Here is a 17843-nt window from a genome sequence, read left to right on the forward strand (position 1 = left end):
CAGCGTTTCTTATTTCAGGCGGATTAGCCCCGTGAGTGGAGTAGCTCCACTGTATTGACGTTTTTATTTAAGTACACCACAGGCAAAATAACATGATCAGCACATGGACAAGCGAGGAAATGTTCGTTCTAATATTGGTGGTAGGAATTTACGCGTGTCTATTTTCGCCAACAAACCGTATTATTTGCGAGACAAATAAAGCCGACAACTGCAGCTGGACAGCCCCGAGAGCGCAAAACCACGTTCACCAGGTCGTCCCTTGTGCCGACGGCGTTGTGTCCCGCGATGCTGATATACCGTCTGCGTGCCTCGTCCCGTGTGCCGACGGTTTTAAGGCAGCTTTTCTACGGTCTCGACTTGTTGTTGGTTGGTCCCCCACTTCGTGAGCGCTACCGTCAGCGTCCTCAGGAACCGCTTGTCGTTCCACCGGTTTTTGCGATACCGTCAGTGAGAGTAGGATAGAAGACGGAATATACAGTGGAATTACACCGATTGACACACAGAGTTAAGTAATTGTTGTGTTTCTAGAGGAGGCCGAAATGCACGCGTTTAATTACACGCTGACTGGCGTGAGGTCTGGAACAGGACAATATCTTGAGAATTGCAAATAAAGTACGTAGATGATGTAATACTTAACTTTAATCCACAATTGTAGAACATCTCTCTTGATGATACATGCTTCACATAATAAATGTCAATTGAATACGGCGTCTCGCTAGGTCGTAGCAAATGTAGCTGAAGGCTATGCTAACTATCGTCTCGGCAAATGAGAGCGTATTTGTCAGTGAACCATTGCTATGAACGTCGGCTGTACAACTGGGACGAGTGCCAGTACGTCTCTCTAGACCTGCCGTGTGGTGGCGCTCGGTCTGCTATTACTGACAGTGGCGACACGCGGGTCCGACGTATACTAATGGACCGCGGCCGATTTAAAGGCTACCACCTAGCAAGTGTGGTGTCTGGCGGTGACACCACAGTAATGTGGCTGTGTGTTAAGTACCTCCATCCCAATGTTGATTTGTGTGACAGGTCCTGCGCTGATGCCACGCAAGAGCATACATCACAAGGCCCTCAAACATTGAAGCGACAAAGAAACTGGTACACCTGCCTAATATCGTGTACGGCCCCCGCGAGCACGCACAAGCGCCGCAACACGACGTGGCATGGACACGACTAATGTCTGAAGTAGTGCTGGACGGAATTGACACCACGAATCCTGCAGGGCTGTCCACAAATTCGTAAGAGTACGAGGAGGCTCAGATCTCTTCTCTATGGCACGTTGCAATATATCCAAGATATGCTCAGTAATGTTCATGTCTCGAGAGTTTGGTGGCCAGCGAAAGTGTTTAAACGAAGAAGAGTGTTCCTGGAGCCAGTCTGCAGCAATTCTGGACCCATGGAGTGTGGCATTGTCCTGCTGGAATTGCCAAGGCCTGTTGAAAGCACAATGGACATGAATGGATGAGGTGATCAGACAGGAACTTAACGTACGAGTCAGCTGTCGGAGTCGTATCTAGACGTATCAGGGGTCCCGTATCCCTCCAGCTGCACACGCCCCACACCACTGCAGAGCCTCCACGAGCTTGAACAGTCCCCTGCTGACATGCAGGACTCGTAGACGTTCATCCGCTCGATACAATTTGACACGAGACTCGTCCGACGAGGCAACGTGTTTCCAGTCATCAACAATCCAGTGTCTGTATTGACGGTCCCAGGCGAGTCGTAAAGCTTTGTGTCGTGCAATCACAGAGGCTATACGACCGAGCCCAGGGCTCCGAAAGCCCATAATGATGATGTTTCGTTGAATGGTTCGTACGCTGGCACATGTTGATGGCCCAGCATTCAAATCTGGACCCGTTTGTGGAAGGTTTGGACTTCTGTCGCGTCGAACGATTCTCTTCAGTCGTCGTTGCTCCCTTTCTTGCAGGATCTTTTTCCTTCCGCGCCGATGTCGGAGATTTGATGTTTTACCAGATTCCTGATATTCACGATACACTCGTGAAATGGTCGTACCGGAAGATCCCCAGTTCATCGCTTACTCGGAGATCCTGTGTCCCATTCCTCGTGTGCCGACTATAAAACCACGTTCAGACTCACTTAGAACTTGATAACCTGCCATTGTAGCAGCAGTAACCGATCTAACAACTGCGCCAGAAACATGTTGTATTTTATGTAGGCGTTGCCGAACGCAGCGCCGTATTCTACCTGTTTACATATCTCTGTATTTAAATACGAATCCCTAACTCCTAGCGACTACGGTTGCCATGGAACAGTTCACCCTTTACCAATCCATCGACATCGACATTTTTCGTCATCAGGTATCCAGATGTTAGAAGAAAGACAAGAGGATAGAAGATTCTGACGTTCTTTATAGTAAGTAAATATGTTGGCCTATTTTCCCCTCGGAGGCTTCAGCTCTGCAGATCCCTCTGCAATGGAAAAGAGGTGCGCGGCGTGGAAGAGCGGCAAGAAGCCAGTCGGGAGGTGCGGTTCAATTTGCATCCCTTTGTGCACATTGTAGCTGTTAAAGGCGGAGAGAGGCGCTATGTCGGCAAATTGGATTTCCACATGCAGCGTCTGTGCGATGGAGATGGAGAGATATCTGTGGCGTGTTAGTGGCCGCGACTATCTCGACTGAGTGGGAATCAAGTTGAGTACTGCAGTTCTGATGGAGCTTTGAAGGCGCCCAGCTGCAAATGGAGGTAGATGAAGTGCGAGGTGCACGGAAGAGTAAGTCCAGGCAAGAATTTCTACTACCAGTTCTGTAGAAGAACACGACAATATGGTGTATTGTTACATACCTATACATTACGATAGCGGTGAAGAGAACTGTGGCACGGGAGGAGAAAGGGGGGGAGGGTCGATTTTCATCCAAGGAAAATTTAGGAGGACCAGAAGGTCACTCGCCAATACCCCTCTCCACCGGGGTAACACTCGCAAAGCACCTAAGGAAAGGAACAGTAAGATCAAAAGTTATTAAACACTTGTTTCAGAAAGAAAGTTCTACATTACTTCCGAGCAAAATTAGTCTGCTTATAAGCATAATTTTCACCTGTACAACATTATTGAAAATGGGCACACAGCAGTTTACTTCGCGAGTGTAAGATGTTCTTTTTATGTTGTAACACTGCGCGCTACATTCTGCGATTGTTGCGACCGGACCAACAAAGCTTACTTACTGCCAGTCAGCAGTAGTGTTGTCGAATAAGCCTTTTAAAGAAACTTTTGGCCACTGTTTAATACTAGTTAGCTATCAAATGAGTGATTTAGCTGGGGTCCATAAGTATGGGTTTTTTCACAATCATTCCCTTTTTTCTAGACTATTGCAAAGCTTTAAAATTTATGCTGATTACAGGAAAATTATTTGCATTGAACAAAAACTTCAAAACACGCTTTAACATCCCATAAAATGTGTTATTGGACTGAATGAAAATACCGCAAGTCAACTAAAGCTGTCGTGGTGTGTGATCCAAGCCCATCAGCATACACATACCCAAGAGAAGAAACGTAACTATAAAATATAAACAGTTGAGAGCGTTACTGGAAACGCTGTCGCAACAAAGCTGACATTAGGATCTTCACAATAAGGAATGAAGCTGTTCTAAGCAAGGCAGACATTTATTTATGCAGGCTGAATCGGAAATCATACGCTTCACAGCTGCAATAAACCATGTGCCATCGACTGTACTGAGGAGAGGAACAATGAACTTCTATTTTGTGCAGTACTTTGCTAAATGTTAATCTGACATAAAGACTGTTTACATACATGTTTACGTCAAAATAAACAACGCACAGAAGATTTGGATTGACCAATATTAAATCTAGGTTTCGTGGATACGAATTACTGTTTGAATTAAAATCTGTAGTAATTCTATCATCCATATTGAACCTTTAAAATGCAGGTCTAGCTGTACATTTACAGTCAATTGTTTCTATTAATATAATGTTCAACAGATTCCAAATTAAGAAAAAAATATAAATTTATGTTAGACATTTACTCAGCATAACTTTTTTTTTTTCAAAAATAAAAATACGCAGTAATACGCCTTGTTCTATTTCAGCTTTTTACTAACATTTTTGGTAGGCACATTTGGCACATTTAGGTTATTTCTTTTTGGAAAGTTGGAGAACTAGTCGCAGTGGTTCGTGGCAAGGTCAACATACGTGCAGTACAGCGGAGGTACCTGTTTCCAATGTTATTCGTTTATAGACTGGGACTGACTTCCTTTCTCTGAAAAAAAAAAGGGGATGGTGGTGGTGGTGAATAACTTTTTTTTTCGAAAAGTGGACGGTGGACCAAACGTGGTACAGAACCTATGCTTTAAGGCGAAGAAAGTAAGTTGCATTACTGATAGCCAGGCGCATTTGATGCATTGCGAACTTAGTGACAATCAGACACACTTAATGACGTACTAGACTATGATCCGAACGGTTACACAAGTATGAACGAAATATATGGTTGCCACGTTAACACTTCTTTATGTACCAAGTTGCCAACGCCCACAGAGGTAATCGGGCTGAACATTGATGATGGAAGTAATTTTCGTCATACTTTTGTGATCGGAAAAAGAAGTATCTTTTCCGGGATAGTAATGCAAAATTCCTGCTTTTAACCGAGGTCGGGAGCTCGCAACGGCAGGACATTGTAGCGAAATCTAGGAAGACCTGCAGAGGTTGGATGAATGGGGGGGAGGGTGCAGTCCACCCGAACGTAAAGAAACGTAACGTACTGCGCATTAATAGGTGACACTGTCCATTACTGTTCTGTTACAGTAACAGGGGTAAATGAGGAAATTGTAACAACCGTGTGCGTAACCATCCTGAGTGACCTAATATGGAAAGTCTACTTAATACTTAGAAGTAAGATATCAGATTTCTGACTGAGTTTCAATTGAAGATATTAAGCAAATGTAATTCATCCATGGAAGAAGTATATTAGAAAACGTTTTCTCTGCTATTATTCAGAATAATTCAGCAGACTAGGACACTTAACGACTGAATGAGCAGCAGAGTGATAGAAAGAGAGAGAGAGAGAGAGAGAGAGAGAGAGAGAGAGAGAGAGAGAGAGAGAGAGAATCCAACGAAGAATGCCTCGTTTCATCGCAGCATCGTTTAGCAACCGCGACATGTTTATGGAGATGCCCAACAAACTCTGTTGGCAGATGTTGCAAGAGAAGCGACGTGTATTACGAAAAGGACCGTTATTGAATTCCCGAGAAGGTACGCTCCAAAGAGAATCAGTTTCCAAATTCCTTCTTCCCATATGCATCTCACGACGACCACAACGAGAAAATCAGATGATTTTCAAATGATATTTACCGTTCTTCTCACACACTAACCGAGAATGGAAAACACGAGGGAGTAGAAACCTGTGGCACTAGAAGTACCATCCGACGGAGTACGGGGGAAGACGTATAAAGGTCGATCAAAAAATTTCTTTTCGAAAGCCGTACACTCCAGAATCGACATGCCAGTCAGGCAAAATCTGCGAGAGCAGCTCAACCACGCATCAGATTGAAGATGCCCGTTTGCTGAAACGCCGCGTCCTGCTGCACGATGAGATGCACACAGTCACCTGCTACACGTCTTCGTCCTACAGGACTCGTCGACCCTTCAAGGCATTTGTAAGGCACCGAAGACGTGATAATCTCATTGGAATAGATAAGGCATGAGTGCTCAAGTGTGTCCCACTCGATTTGGAGTAACATCCGTGTTACGAGATTTGAGATAGTGGAACGTGCATTAAGACGAAACAGCAGCAAGGCACAAAACGATGGTGTTCGACAAACGTGCTGCCTCGTACACATTTTTCACTCTCCGATGGATATCTACCGGTGTTCCTGCTTTGGCAGCCAAGAAAAGGATAAATGCACATTGGTGGCATTCGGTCAGAATGTCGCCGTAGTTCACGGATCCGCATTTACAGGAAGGATGTCGGAAAGACACTAATGCAACACTGATCCATTTCCTACCTGTAGCTGCTTATACAGGGTAGTCCATTGATAGTGACCGTGCCAAATATCTCACGAAATAAGCATCAAACAAAAAAACTACAAAGAACAAAACTCGTCTAGCTTGAAGGGGGAAATCAGATGGCGTTATGGTTGGCCCGCGAGATGGCGCTGCCATAGGTCAAGCGGATATCAACTGCATTTTTCTAAATAGGAACCCCCACTTTTTATTACATATTCGTGTAGTACGTAAAGAAATATGAATGTCTCATTTGGACCACTTTTTTCGCTTTGTGGTAGATGGCGCTGTAATAGTCATAAACGTATAAGTACGTGGTATCACGTAACATTCCCACAGTGCGGACAGCATTTGCTTCGTGATACATTACCCGTATTAAAATGGACCGCCATAAATTGTGGAATAGGTCGATGTCGTGTTGATGTATGGCTATTGTGATCAAAATGGACAACGGCCGTGTGCTAGATATGCTGCTCTGTATTCTGGATGACATAATCCAAGTGTCCGGACCGTTCGCCGGATAGTTACGTTATTTGTGGAAACAGGAAGTGTTCAGCCACATGTGAAACATCAACCACGACCTGCAGCAAATGATGATGCCCAAGTAGGTGTTTTAGCTGCTGTGGCGGCTAATCCGCACATCAGTAGCAGACAAATTGCGCGAGAATCGGGAATTTCCAAAACGTTGGTGTTGAGAATGCTACATCAACATCGATTGCACCCGTACCATATTTCTATGCACCAGGAATTGCATGGCGACGACTTTGAACGTCATGTACAGTTCCACCAGTGGGCACAAGAGATATTACGGGACGATGACAGATTTTTTTGTACGCGTTTTATCCAGCGACGAAGCGTGATTCACCAACAGCGATAACGTAAACAGGCATAATATGCACTATTGGGCAACGGAAAATCAACGAGAAAAGTGGAACATAAGCGACCTTGGCGGGTTAATGTATGGTGCGGCATTATGGGAGGAAGGATAATTGGCCCCCTTTTATCGATGGCAATATAAAGGGTGCAATGTATGCTGATTTCCTACGTAATGTTCTACCGATGTTACTACAAGATGTTTCACTGCATGACAGAATGGCGATGTACTTCCAACATGATGGATGTCCGGCACATAGCTCGCGTGCGGTTGAAGCAGTATTGAATAGCATATTTCATGACAGGTGGATTGGTCATCGAAGCACCATACCATGTCCCTCATGTTCACCGGATCTGACGTCCCCGGATTTCTTTCTGTGGGGAAAGTTGAAGGACGTTTGCTACCGTGGTCCACCGACAACGCCTGACAACATGCGTCAGCGCATTTTCAATGCATGTGCGAACATTACGGAAGGCGAACTACTCGCTGTTGAGATGAATGGCGTTACACGTACTGCCAAATGCATTGAGGTTGACGGACATTATTTTGAGCATTTATTGCATTAATGTGGTATTTACAGGTAATCACGCTGTAACAGCATGCGGTCTCATAAATGATAAGTTCACAAAGGTACATGTATCACATTGGAACAACCGAAATAAAACGTTCAAACGTACTTACTGTATTTTAGTTTAAAAAACCTACCTGTGACCAACTGTTCATCTAAAATTGTGAGCCATATGTTTGTGACTATTACAGCGCCATTTATCACAAAGCGAAAGAAGTGGTCCTTCCAAAAAATTCATATTTCTTTACGTACTATACGAATATGTAATAAAAATGGGGGTCCCTATTTAGAAAAACGCGGTTGATATCCGTTTGACCTATGGCAGCGCCATCTAGCAGGCCAACCATAGTGCCATCTGGCTTCCCTCTTCAAGCTTGACAAGTTTCGTTCTTTGTAGTTTCTTCGTTTGACGCTTATTTCGTGAGATATTTGGCCCGGTCACGATCAATGGACCACCCTGTATACCCGTATTTGGGTCGTGCCACGTTGATATCCACAACGCCTTAAAATGGAAACTCTCTGATCGCCCTTTGCAAATGTAAAGGAAGTTTTAATTGCAGATACCAGCCTCTGTCGTCCAAAAATATGAAGCGAACACCTCCGAAGTATGAGTAACATGTTTCGTAGACTAACAGCGGTTTTTACGAAGTCTGCCAATGAATGGAAGCTAATCATTCGCACCACCCACAAACAGCCTATCTGAATGATACGATTCCTATTTCCACAACTGTACCACTACGTGAGATTAAAATAAGATTTCGGAGGACAACTCTTGACGTTAATTTTGCAGGCTTTCACACTGTCAGTGATCCTCTTCAGTTTCAGCGGAATGCTTTCTAAACAAGCATTCTGAAGTGTAGTGCACATTTTTGTTCACTGAAGAGAGGGATGTGACCCTTAAAAATTGGTTGTTTTGTATTTTCTCTTCACTTAATGGATGCAGCTGTTCTTCGGAAATTTGTACTTATTGTCAACAACAAATCTCATGACACGGTGGTCAAAAGTCACAATACCCATTCTATTAAAACGTATCTTTTCGAAAAAAATGACATGGGTATGATAAGAAATCCGTTATTGGCGGTTATTCGGAAACTCCTTTTATTTCTAAGTTACTTTTGTGAGATAGTGACAACCGATTTGGCATACTTTCGCCAACTTCATATGTGCGGGTGACGTTTGGTGAACTAAAAGTTCATTGAATCAGCTGTTGGACAACAGCTGTAAGAAACGTTTTGTTCGCCAAATGCCATCCGTGAAGAACAATACATGAAGTTGGTCAATGAACGACGAAACCAGTTATGACTCTTGTTTTATTTGTTTGTTTATTTGCAACATGCTCTATTATAATGGCTCTGAGCACTATGGGACTTAACATCTGAGGTCATCAGTCCCCTAGAACTTATAACTACTTAAACCTAACTAAGCTAGGGACATCACACACATCCATTCCCGAGGCAGGAGCCGCTGATTAGTCGGATTTGCGTCGGGAAGAAGCTGTGATGAATGTGCAGCCAAATCACAGTCCACCGCAACAATCGGGACTTTCGTTCTACGACGTTACAGGCGACACTACGCAGGGAAGGACAGATAAAGCCTTTACCCGCGGCCAGCGCGGGACGTGGGAGTTCGGCGAGAGCACAACTGAGTTCCACAGTCAACGCCGGATGTGTGCAAACATAGGAATGACGTTACCGTTTGGGACCAGCGGGGAGAAGGACACTAGCACAAGGACAGTGTAGTGTGACCTTTTATTATCTTCTCCTCATTAGCTATTGAAACAACATCGCTTTGCTATGTAGTTTTAATTTTCACCAAAAGCACATTCAACACATCACGGAAAAATACACGTCTTTCGTATCAAGACAAGAGAGAGAGACCTCCATTAGTTCTTAAAAACAAAAAAACTACGCAAAAGTAAAAAAAAGAACAAAATTATTTATAAAATCGGTCGCTGGCGCAGCGCTCTTCTGCGTGCGCGATCGTAAATTATAACTTTGCGGAAGTCAAAGTACCATTACAATGCCTCCTCTACTGACACGCTCCGCAAACGAGCGTGGCAGTATAGAAAATTTTCATAGATACATACATATATGAGAAAATAAGAGATTTACATATTACAAAAAATATTTCTGAGCACAACGCTCTTTGTATACAGTCTTTTTGTGTGTATCTTCTTTAGGAGTCGTAACATCAATGTCTTTGAATTGCAGCGTATTATCGTTGCTTAGCACAGCGTTTGAATTCAGTTCACATGATTCGTGTTTACAATGGAATTAATTCGAACAATAAATGTTTCTATTATATTGCTCCAATGTCTTTAAACGTAGTATCGGATTCTGAGTGTGTGTGTACTGCCTGGATCTCGTGCGTGTGACTTGAAGAAAATCCAAAGTTTGTTCAATGTGTCAACACGAAATTGTGATCTCCAGCAGTCGAATTTTGGTGGCGTCTACCGGGATATAAATGGTCAATGAGGGCACAGGAAACACCTCACTGCCTACGGCAGGTGATGAGCTTGTCTTTTACACCAACCTGAAGACCTGCCGGCTTCCACAACACCATACACCTCAAAGCATATTGACACTACGTAAATATTGCTTGACCAGTGTCCCATCACGTTGGTTTCTTCTGTGCATTTTCAGTTCCATTTGTATGAATCATGTGCTACATGCACAAGTCCTTTGCAGCTCGTTAACATCTCCTTAAAATACATTTCTTGATATAGTAAGTACATAAATATACAAATATTTACAATTAATCATTACATGAGATAGTTGCATTGTTGTCATATACTACATATACAGAATTAAATGAAAAATATAGTAATTTTTTTACGTTACATTCAATATCATTGTGCTGACATGTGAATTACATTACATTCAGATTGAAATATGCATTTTATTTATTTTATTTGTTAGCTCTCTCTCTGTTTTTTTTATTTTTTTCCCCCGTTACACTTGCAACATTTGAAGATAATTGTGGCAACTCGCTAGAATATTCAACTTAAAATTCATCTTGCACCCTGGAATAAAATTTACACATATTTCAAGCTTCAAGACAGCCCTCTGTAGGAGGATAGGTTCATGGGATGGTTGCTAACTACTTCATAAATACTAGTAAAGTCATCCCCTACAGTGGACTACACAAAATAAAATATGATAAATAAAATTCATGTTAACTTAATATAACGTAAAAGTTCCTATACCTAATACCGTTTCTAAGTGTGGTGTCCCCACTATTGCTGTTTGTATAGTTCATCTCCTTACTTTCATGAGTATCAAGCAATATAAATAAATGTTTTACTTAATTAATAAATAAATAAATCTTCTTAGATAATTGCTGCTGCGTTCCATGCTGTTTATCCATTCTGTATTTACCTTGTGGTACCTGTAAAATTCTATTCATAAATAAATATGTGTGTATGTCTCTCCATACTGTCAGATAATCACGAATTATATAATGTCAAATATTTCATCAACATGTATAAATTTTTCTAAGGAAGGGATGAGAGTATGAACCGCAACAGAGGACTGACGTTTTTTTTTTTCTCCTTATTCTCCTTTCTATTTAATGGCGCATTAGTTCAGTACAGTAGATGAGCTTTAATTATGTCATTAGATGACTGCTAAATATGTTCTCTTAAATAATTCTTCCAATCTGAAGTGTCAAGCCTACATAACTCCAAAAATTTCATTAAAAGTTCCCATTAGATTAGTGTTAAAGTGTTATATATTTAAATCTTCAGGTATATTTCCAACAGTGACTGCTGTAAATAATTCTTTCCACATAAATCTATACTTTCACCTTTAGTTATAAGAATATATAAGACACCACATAAGTTATTATCTCAGGCATACCAATCTTTCAATAAATAATATTCTTTCCACTACTTTCATTCTGTATTCCAAGAGTACATGTGATATAGCGTTCAAATCTAGTTTCTCTCCTCTCAACATATTCTCAGTTACTCATAACATTCTCACCTATCCATTATTCATTCTTCACAAAATAACATATACTTATTCCTCAGCATTATATATATATTTTCCTCTTATTCATCACCACTTACTTTTTACTTCAACAATAGTAATAATAATAATAATAATAATAATAATAATAATAATAATAATAATACAATTTTCTCATCTTATATACCATTTACCTCTCTCTGTATTACTATTTGTCCTCTTATTAAACTAAAATTACATTCACTCATCTCATTCAGTCACTCACATCACTCATATCAACATTACTATTATCACATGCCTCCTAAAGAAAATAATTCTGTTTAGTTCTCTGCCTCCTCTAATGTGTATACGCCTCCTCTAATGTGTATATGCCTCAATAGCAACTCCTCTTATAACCAAATATCTTATTAGCTATTGGATGGTTCACATTGCTTTCTAGACTTACCTGCATTCATTAGATTGTAAGTATCTGTATAACTTAAATGTAGGCTCATCATAACTGTATATCATATTAATTATCTTCTCCTCAGTAGCTAACATTTTACTGTATGTATTTTTTCAAATGTCTGTGTGGATGTAGACCTCTGGGTTTATGTGTTAATGGATATTCTAATGAATAACAGCCAGGGTGTGGAATATTTGCAATTCGGTATGGTCCAGAGTATAAGATCTGCCATTTCCTGTTTAAATGTTTCAGTTTTGTGGGTTTAGGATGTGTTCTTAGTAAAACTAACTCATCAACTTGAAATGTTTGGGCTTTCCTGACACCTCTGTCATATTTCTGCTTTCTTTCCTTAGCTTTGTCACATAATGTTGTGTAAGCTTGTCTTACCTTTTCTTCTAAACTAACATGATTTGTTGTTGCTGTAAATTTAGGTAGAGGGTCTGTCCATTCATTTCTTTCTGTTTTATCCATAATTAATTCAGTTGGTGTGTATCCAGTAGAAATGTGAGTTAAATTGTTCACTATTTGTTCAAATGGTGCTAGGTATTCTACCAATTTTGTGTGCTTCTCTGGTGTGTGTGTTCTCATAAACTGTCCAAATACTCAAAATGTTTTTTCTACTGGGTTTCCTGCTGCGTGAAATCTTGAAATTAAAATATGTTTAACATTCTGTTCTTCAATAAATGTCTTCCATTTTAAACTGGTAAAATATGCTGTATTATCCGTGATCATAACTTCAGGTTTTCCTATTCTTACAAAATAATCTGTTAATAGACATCTGGTAATAGCAGTGGTAGAAACTGAACGTAAAGCATATAATTTTAAAAACTTTGTGAAAACATCTAACACAGCAAGGATGTATTTCATTCCCCCACGTGCTTGTGGATAGGGTCCTGCAATATCTAAAGAAATTAGCTGTAATGGCCTCTTAGGTATGATTGGGTGCAATTCATTCATGCTTGTGCGATTAGAATATTTGGCTTTCTGACATATGATGCATTTCCTAATATTACTCAATACTCTTCGCCTTAAATTTGGAAAATAGCAATATTGTATAATCTTATCTGTACATTTGGTTACACCATAGTGTCCCCAAGTTCTGTGTGTAAATAAAATAAAATCATCAACATGAGCTTCAGGTAAGCAAACACACCAATGCTGTGATTCAGGGTTTCGTCGGTGAAATAATACTTCTTTGTTTAACGTGTAATATTTTTCAAGATGTGGGTCTGTTCCTGCACGTAATTTATTCTTTATCTGGATCCACCTGGGATCATTGTCCTGCAATATGGCTAACTTCCTGCACATGTTTTTGTAGTAAGGTGCAAATGTACCGTCATACATGAGTAAAATTTTAAAATCTGATGTTTGTTCTGTCACATCTGAAAATTCTTGTAGGCCTTGTGGCAAACGAGATAGAGCATCGGCTATAATGTTGGATTCTCCATTTATATATATAATATCAAAATCATATTCTTGTAGCGATGCACACCAGCGTGCAAGACGTGGATGTAATAACTTGCATGATAGCAGGAAAGAAAGAGCTTGATGATCAGTATAAAGCTTAGTACGTTTTCCCCATAGAAAGTAGCGAAATTTGCGAAACGCCCATACTATGGCAAGTGTTTCGCGCTCGGTCACTGAATGTGACTTTTCGCATTCAGTGAGCGTGCGGCTAGCAAAACTTATAGGTTTGATGACTGTTTGTTCATCTTCTACATGAATTTGGAATAAAAATGCTCCGAGCCCATAGGAACTTGCATCTGTTACTAGGCAAAAGTCTGACGTCATGTCAGGATGACATAACAACGGTGCATTAACTAAAGCATTCTTAATCGCTTCAAAATCTGTCTGACAGAACTCTGTCCATTTCCAAATATTATTTCTTTTGAGTAAAGATAGAAGATGTGGACTGTTAAGAAGGTGGTAGGGTACAAATTTCCTGAAGAATGAAGATAGACCAAGAAAGGCTTTGAGTTGTTTACGATTCTGTGGGGATGGAAAATTCTTTATTGCATCAATTTTTCTTGAGTCTGGATAAATGCCTTCAGTTGATATGATGTGACCAAGGAATTTCATTTCTCTCCTCCCTAATTTCGTCTTTGATAAATTGATAATGACACCTGCGTCACAAAATTTAGTCAGAAGTTGCTTCAAAAGATTTACATGATCTTCCCAAGTAGTGGTTGCAATGATAATGTCGTCAACATAAACTGTGATTTGCGATAACAATTGTGGTCCAAGAACAGCATCTAAGGCTTCAATAAATACTCCAGCACTCACTCGTAGACCAAAGGGTAGAACACAAAATTGATAACTACGTCCCTCACATAGAAATGCAGTGTATTTACGACTGTTTTTATGGAGGTTCACCTGCCAAAATGATGAGCGGAGGTCGATATTGGTTAAATACTGTACATTATGAAATTTTAAAAGTTGTTCTTCCAAATTAATAGGTCGTGTGTTGATTGGAATTATAACTTTGTTAATTTCTCGTGCGTCCAGCACTAACCTTACACTACCATCCTCTTTATTAACTGCTAGTATCGGACTGCAATATGGTGAATGTGACATTTCAATGATACCCCAAGCTTGCATTTTTTCAATCTCTTTCAAAACTGCGGGTTTCTTTGACCAAGGAATATTATAATATGTTCTACAGTATGTTTTGTGTGGTTTAACATCCATCTCATAAGTATAGCCTCTAATAATTCCAGGTTTTTCCACAAATACCTCAGCAAATTGCTGCAAAACTTCAAGTAATTCAAGTTGTTGTTCCTTTGTCAGATATTCAGATTCTGTGCATTTCTCATATAAATCATTAGGTTTAATTCCCTGAGATACAGCTTCATTAAAAGTTAAATCACATATGTTTATTGCTGGTGGATACACAAAATGTAACTGTTCAAATTTACCTTGTTTACTGTTTAAGTTTTTGCCCTGTGTTAACTCTATTGTCAGTTGTTGTTGGTTTATGGTTAAATGACATTTCCCTTTTCCTAAATCTATGATTGCTTGATATTCATTCAAAAAGTCAATTCCTAATATGCAATGCATAACTACTTTGTCTACTACCAGAAAACTGTAATTGAGTGGTATATTTGAAAATGTGAAGTTAATTAGCACTTGAAATTTCACATTCTTTGATTTGTTACCGGTGGCACTTATAATGTGACAATTCTGTACTGGCAATGTTTGTATGTTCATTATTTGTTTGAGTTCATTATATAAGGACATTGAAATGACACTTGCTGCTGCTCCTGTATCTAACATTACTTCCACTTCATAACTACCAATCATAACTCGTGTTATAGCCTGAATAATCTTCTTTGTCTTACTGGTACTATTAAAATCTACATCCTGATATAATTCTTTTTCTATTTTCTTACTGTCATCATATCGGAGAAAACAAATCGTCGGTTCCGTTGCGCTCTGCTCCCTATTGACCGTAACTCGAGCGCTTAGCTCGGTCGTCGTTCGTTTTCCGGCAAATTCGGTTGTTGCTGCGGGTTGGGTTCATTGCCCAACTCAATAATATTTACATTTCTGTCGCGCGTCACCCAAGTATCAGCTGTTTGGTTGTTGACATTACCCCGCGTCGCATCGGGAGTTCCGTTAGATACAAATTGAGGGTTGCTGTATTGCATGTGTTGTGGCGGTTGTCCATTGTGATTTCCCCATACATTATTTCGCCCATGACTGTAACTGGTATTGTCATTACTGTTATTCCTGCAATACATGTTTGGATGTTGTTGGATGTTGTTTCTCTGAAAATATCCTGGATGGTACCTGTTATCCTCTCCTCTTTGATCTCTATAATTTCGGTTCCTTCTTCTGTCGTTGTTATTTTGAATATAACTGTTATTGTTCTGATTGTAATTACTGTTCGGATAACCATTATAGTAATAATTACTGTTTCCTTGCCAATGCTACGAGTTGTTTCTCCTAATATTGAATGGATTTGTCCCACTGTAGTGTGAATTGTTTTTTTGAGTGTTTTGTTGTGGTGTCGGAGGCGGATTCCTATAGCCTCTGTCATTTCTGTTGTGCGTGCGCGAATTGCTTGGATGGATTGGATACAATTGATTGAAATTCCATATCTCATCTCTGTAAACAACATCTATCTCATCAACATAACTGAAAAAATTCTTTATGTTGTCCTCGGACACTCTTATTAATTTATCACGGTAAGGAAATGGTATGTGGCTTTTAAGTGTTCTAATTACATCTGGTAAATCTGCTGGTTTTCTCCAATATAATGTTTTGTCTAGGTAGCGTTCAAAGTATTGTCGTAAAGTCTCTTTCTTCGGGTTGTAAATTTCTGGATTGTATACTTCTCGTTTTAAACTTTGCTGTTCTGTGATCGACCAGAATTCCTCAAGAAATGCTTGTTCAAACTGTTCAAATGTTAAACATCGTCTTTTAATTGCTGCTCCCCACTTAGCTGCTCTTCCACGTAACAAATTTGTAACATATCGAATTTTATCGGCTTCTAACCAATGTCTCGGGAAAATACCATCAAAAGAGCGGATGAAAACAATCGGATGCACTTTGTCTTTCTCATCACATGAAAATGTCTGAAAGTATCCATGTCGTACTAATGTTTCATCAGCTACTCCCGATGGTATTATGGGTCCTGTACTTTGTGTCAAACTGTGCATAGTATGTGGTGATGTCTGATAGTAATTTTGATCTTGTGGTAGCATTGAAAATGGTTCATTGGGATTTGTGTCACTCATTGGTAATTCTATTTTCGGCTGTGTGCTGGGTCTAGCATTATTATGATTCTCATTTATGTTTTGGTTGTCTGTTATGGGTTTTGGTATCACTGACGAACTTGGTATTACATTCTCTTTAAGTTTACGTACCTCTTTCTGAATATTATCTGTTTCTCCCTTTACCTTGTTCCTTTGTCTTATCTAAAATGATCTGTGTCATTGTCTCAAACTTCTCATCTAAATAATCATCACATAATTTGCATTCATGTACAAGTTTTTTTGCTAGAGTTGTGTCATTCTTTAAAGATGCTACATCTGCTCTGTCTTCAAGCTTTTCTAACTTTTCCTGTAAGGATTTCTGCTCCAATGTTACATCACTTAATCTGTCTGAAAGGACTGTAATCGTCAGGTCTAAGTGTTCTTGGTTTGTTTTTACGGAATTGTGTGACTGTCGTAATTCGTCAACTTGGGTACTGGTTTTCTGTTGTTCAAAAACTACTGTTAACAATTTCTCATTACATCGTTGTAAGTCAGTTTTTGTCTCGTCACTGAATTCCAGAAATACCTTTTCTTGTCTCGTAACCTTGTCTGATAAGTCAGTAAATTTCCTTCCAAGACTACTGGTGGTGTCTGTCAAGTCCGCAATTTGTCTCGATTGTTTTTCAAAATTTTGTTTTATGTCCCATGTCAGTTCATCGAATTTAGTGTCAAATTTCCCAATGTCACGTTTTAAATTTTCATTTTTCTCGTCTAAAGCGTCAAATCTTTTGTCACATTTTCTGTTTTGGTCACCAAGAAACTTCAGAATCTGGTTGAAAATCTCAGAGTCCTGTGTCTTAGTTTCGTCACTTTTTTCGTGTCTGATTGATGTCTAGTTCTGAAGTTGATGTCGTCAATGTCACGTTTTGTGGCGTAATACTCACTCTCCATTCGCCTGTATATCTGTTTAAAAATAGGGGTTGTTGTCTTAATCGATCCGGTAAAATTATGTCTTGAACATCCTCCCTATTAAGTTCAATATTCATTTGACTGTCGGACATGTTTTGCAATGTGTCACTTTCACTAAGCTCGTCCGCGGAAACAATTTCTACGCGTCTAGCGTCCATCTTGCGATTTTCATAATTAATTGCAAATAAAATTTTCCAATGGTAAAAAAAAATTTTTTAAATATGATATGTTGAAATCTGAAATTTCTCTTATGGAAATGGATATTTCTATATGATTTCTAATTAGAAATTGAATTATTAAACTGGTACTGAAATTTCCCTCTCACATATAAATGACTGTGAATATGCTCTTC

The sequence above is a fragment of the Schistocerca piceifrons genome, chromosome 3 (genome assembly GCF_021461385.2).
Source record: "Schistocerca piceifrons isolate TAMUIC-IGC-003096 chromosome 3, iqSchPice1.1, whole genome shotgun sequence".
NCBI lineage: Eukaryota > Metazoa > Arthropoda > Insecta > Orthoptera > Acrididae > Schistocerca > Schistocerca piceifrons.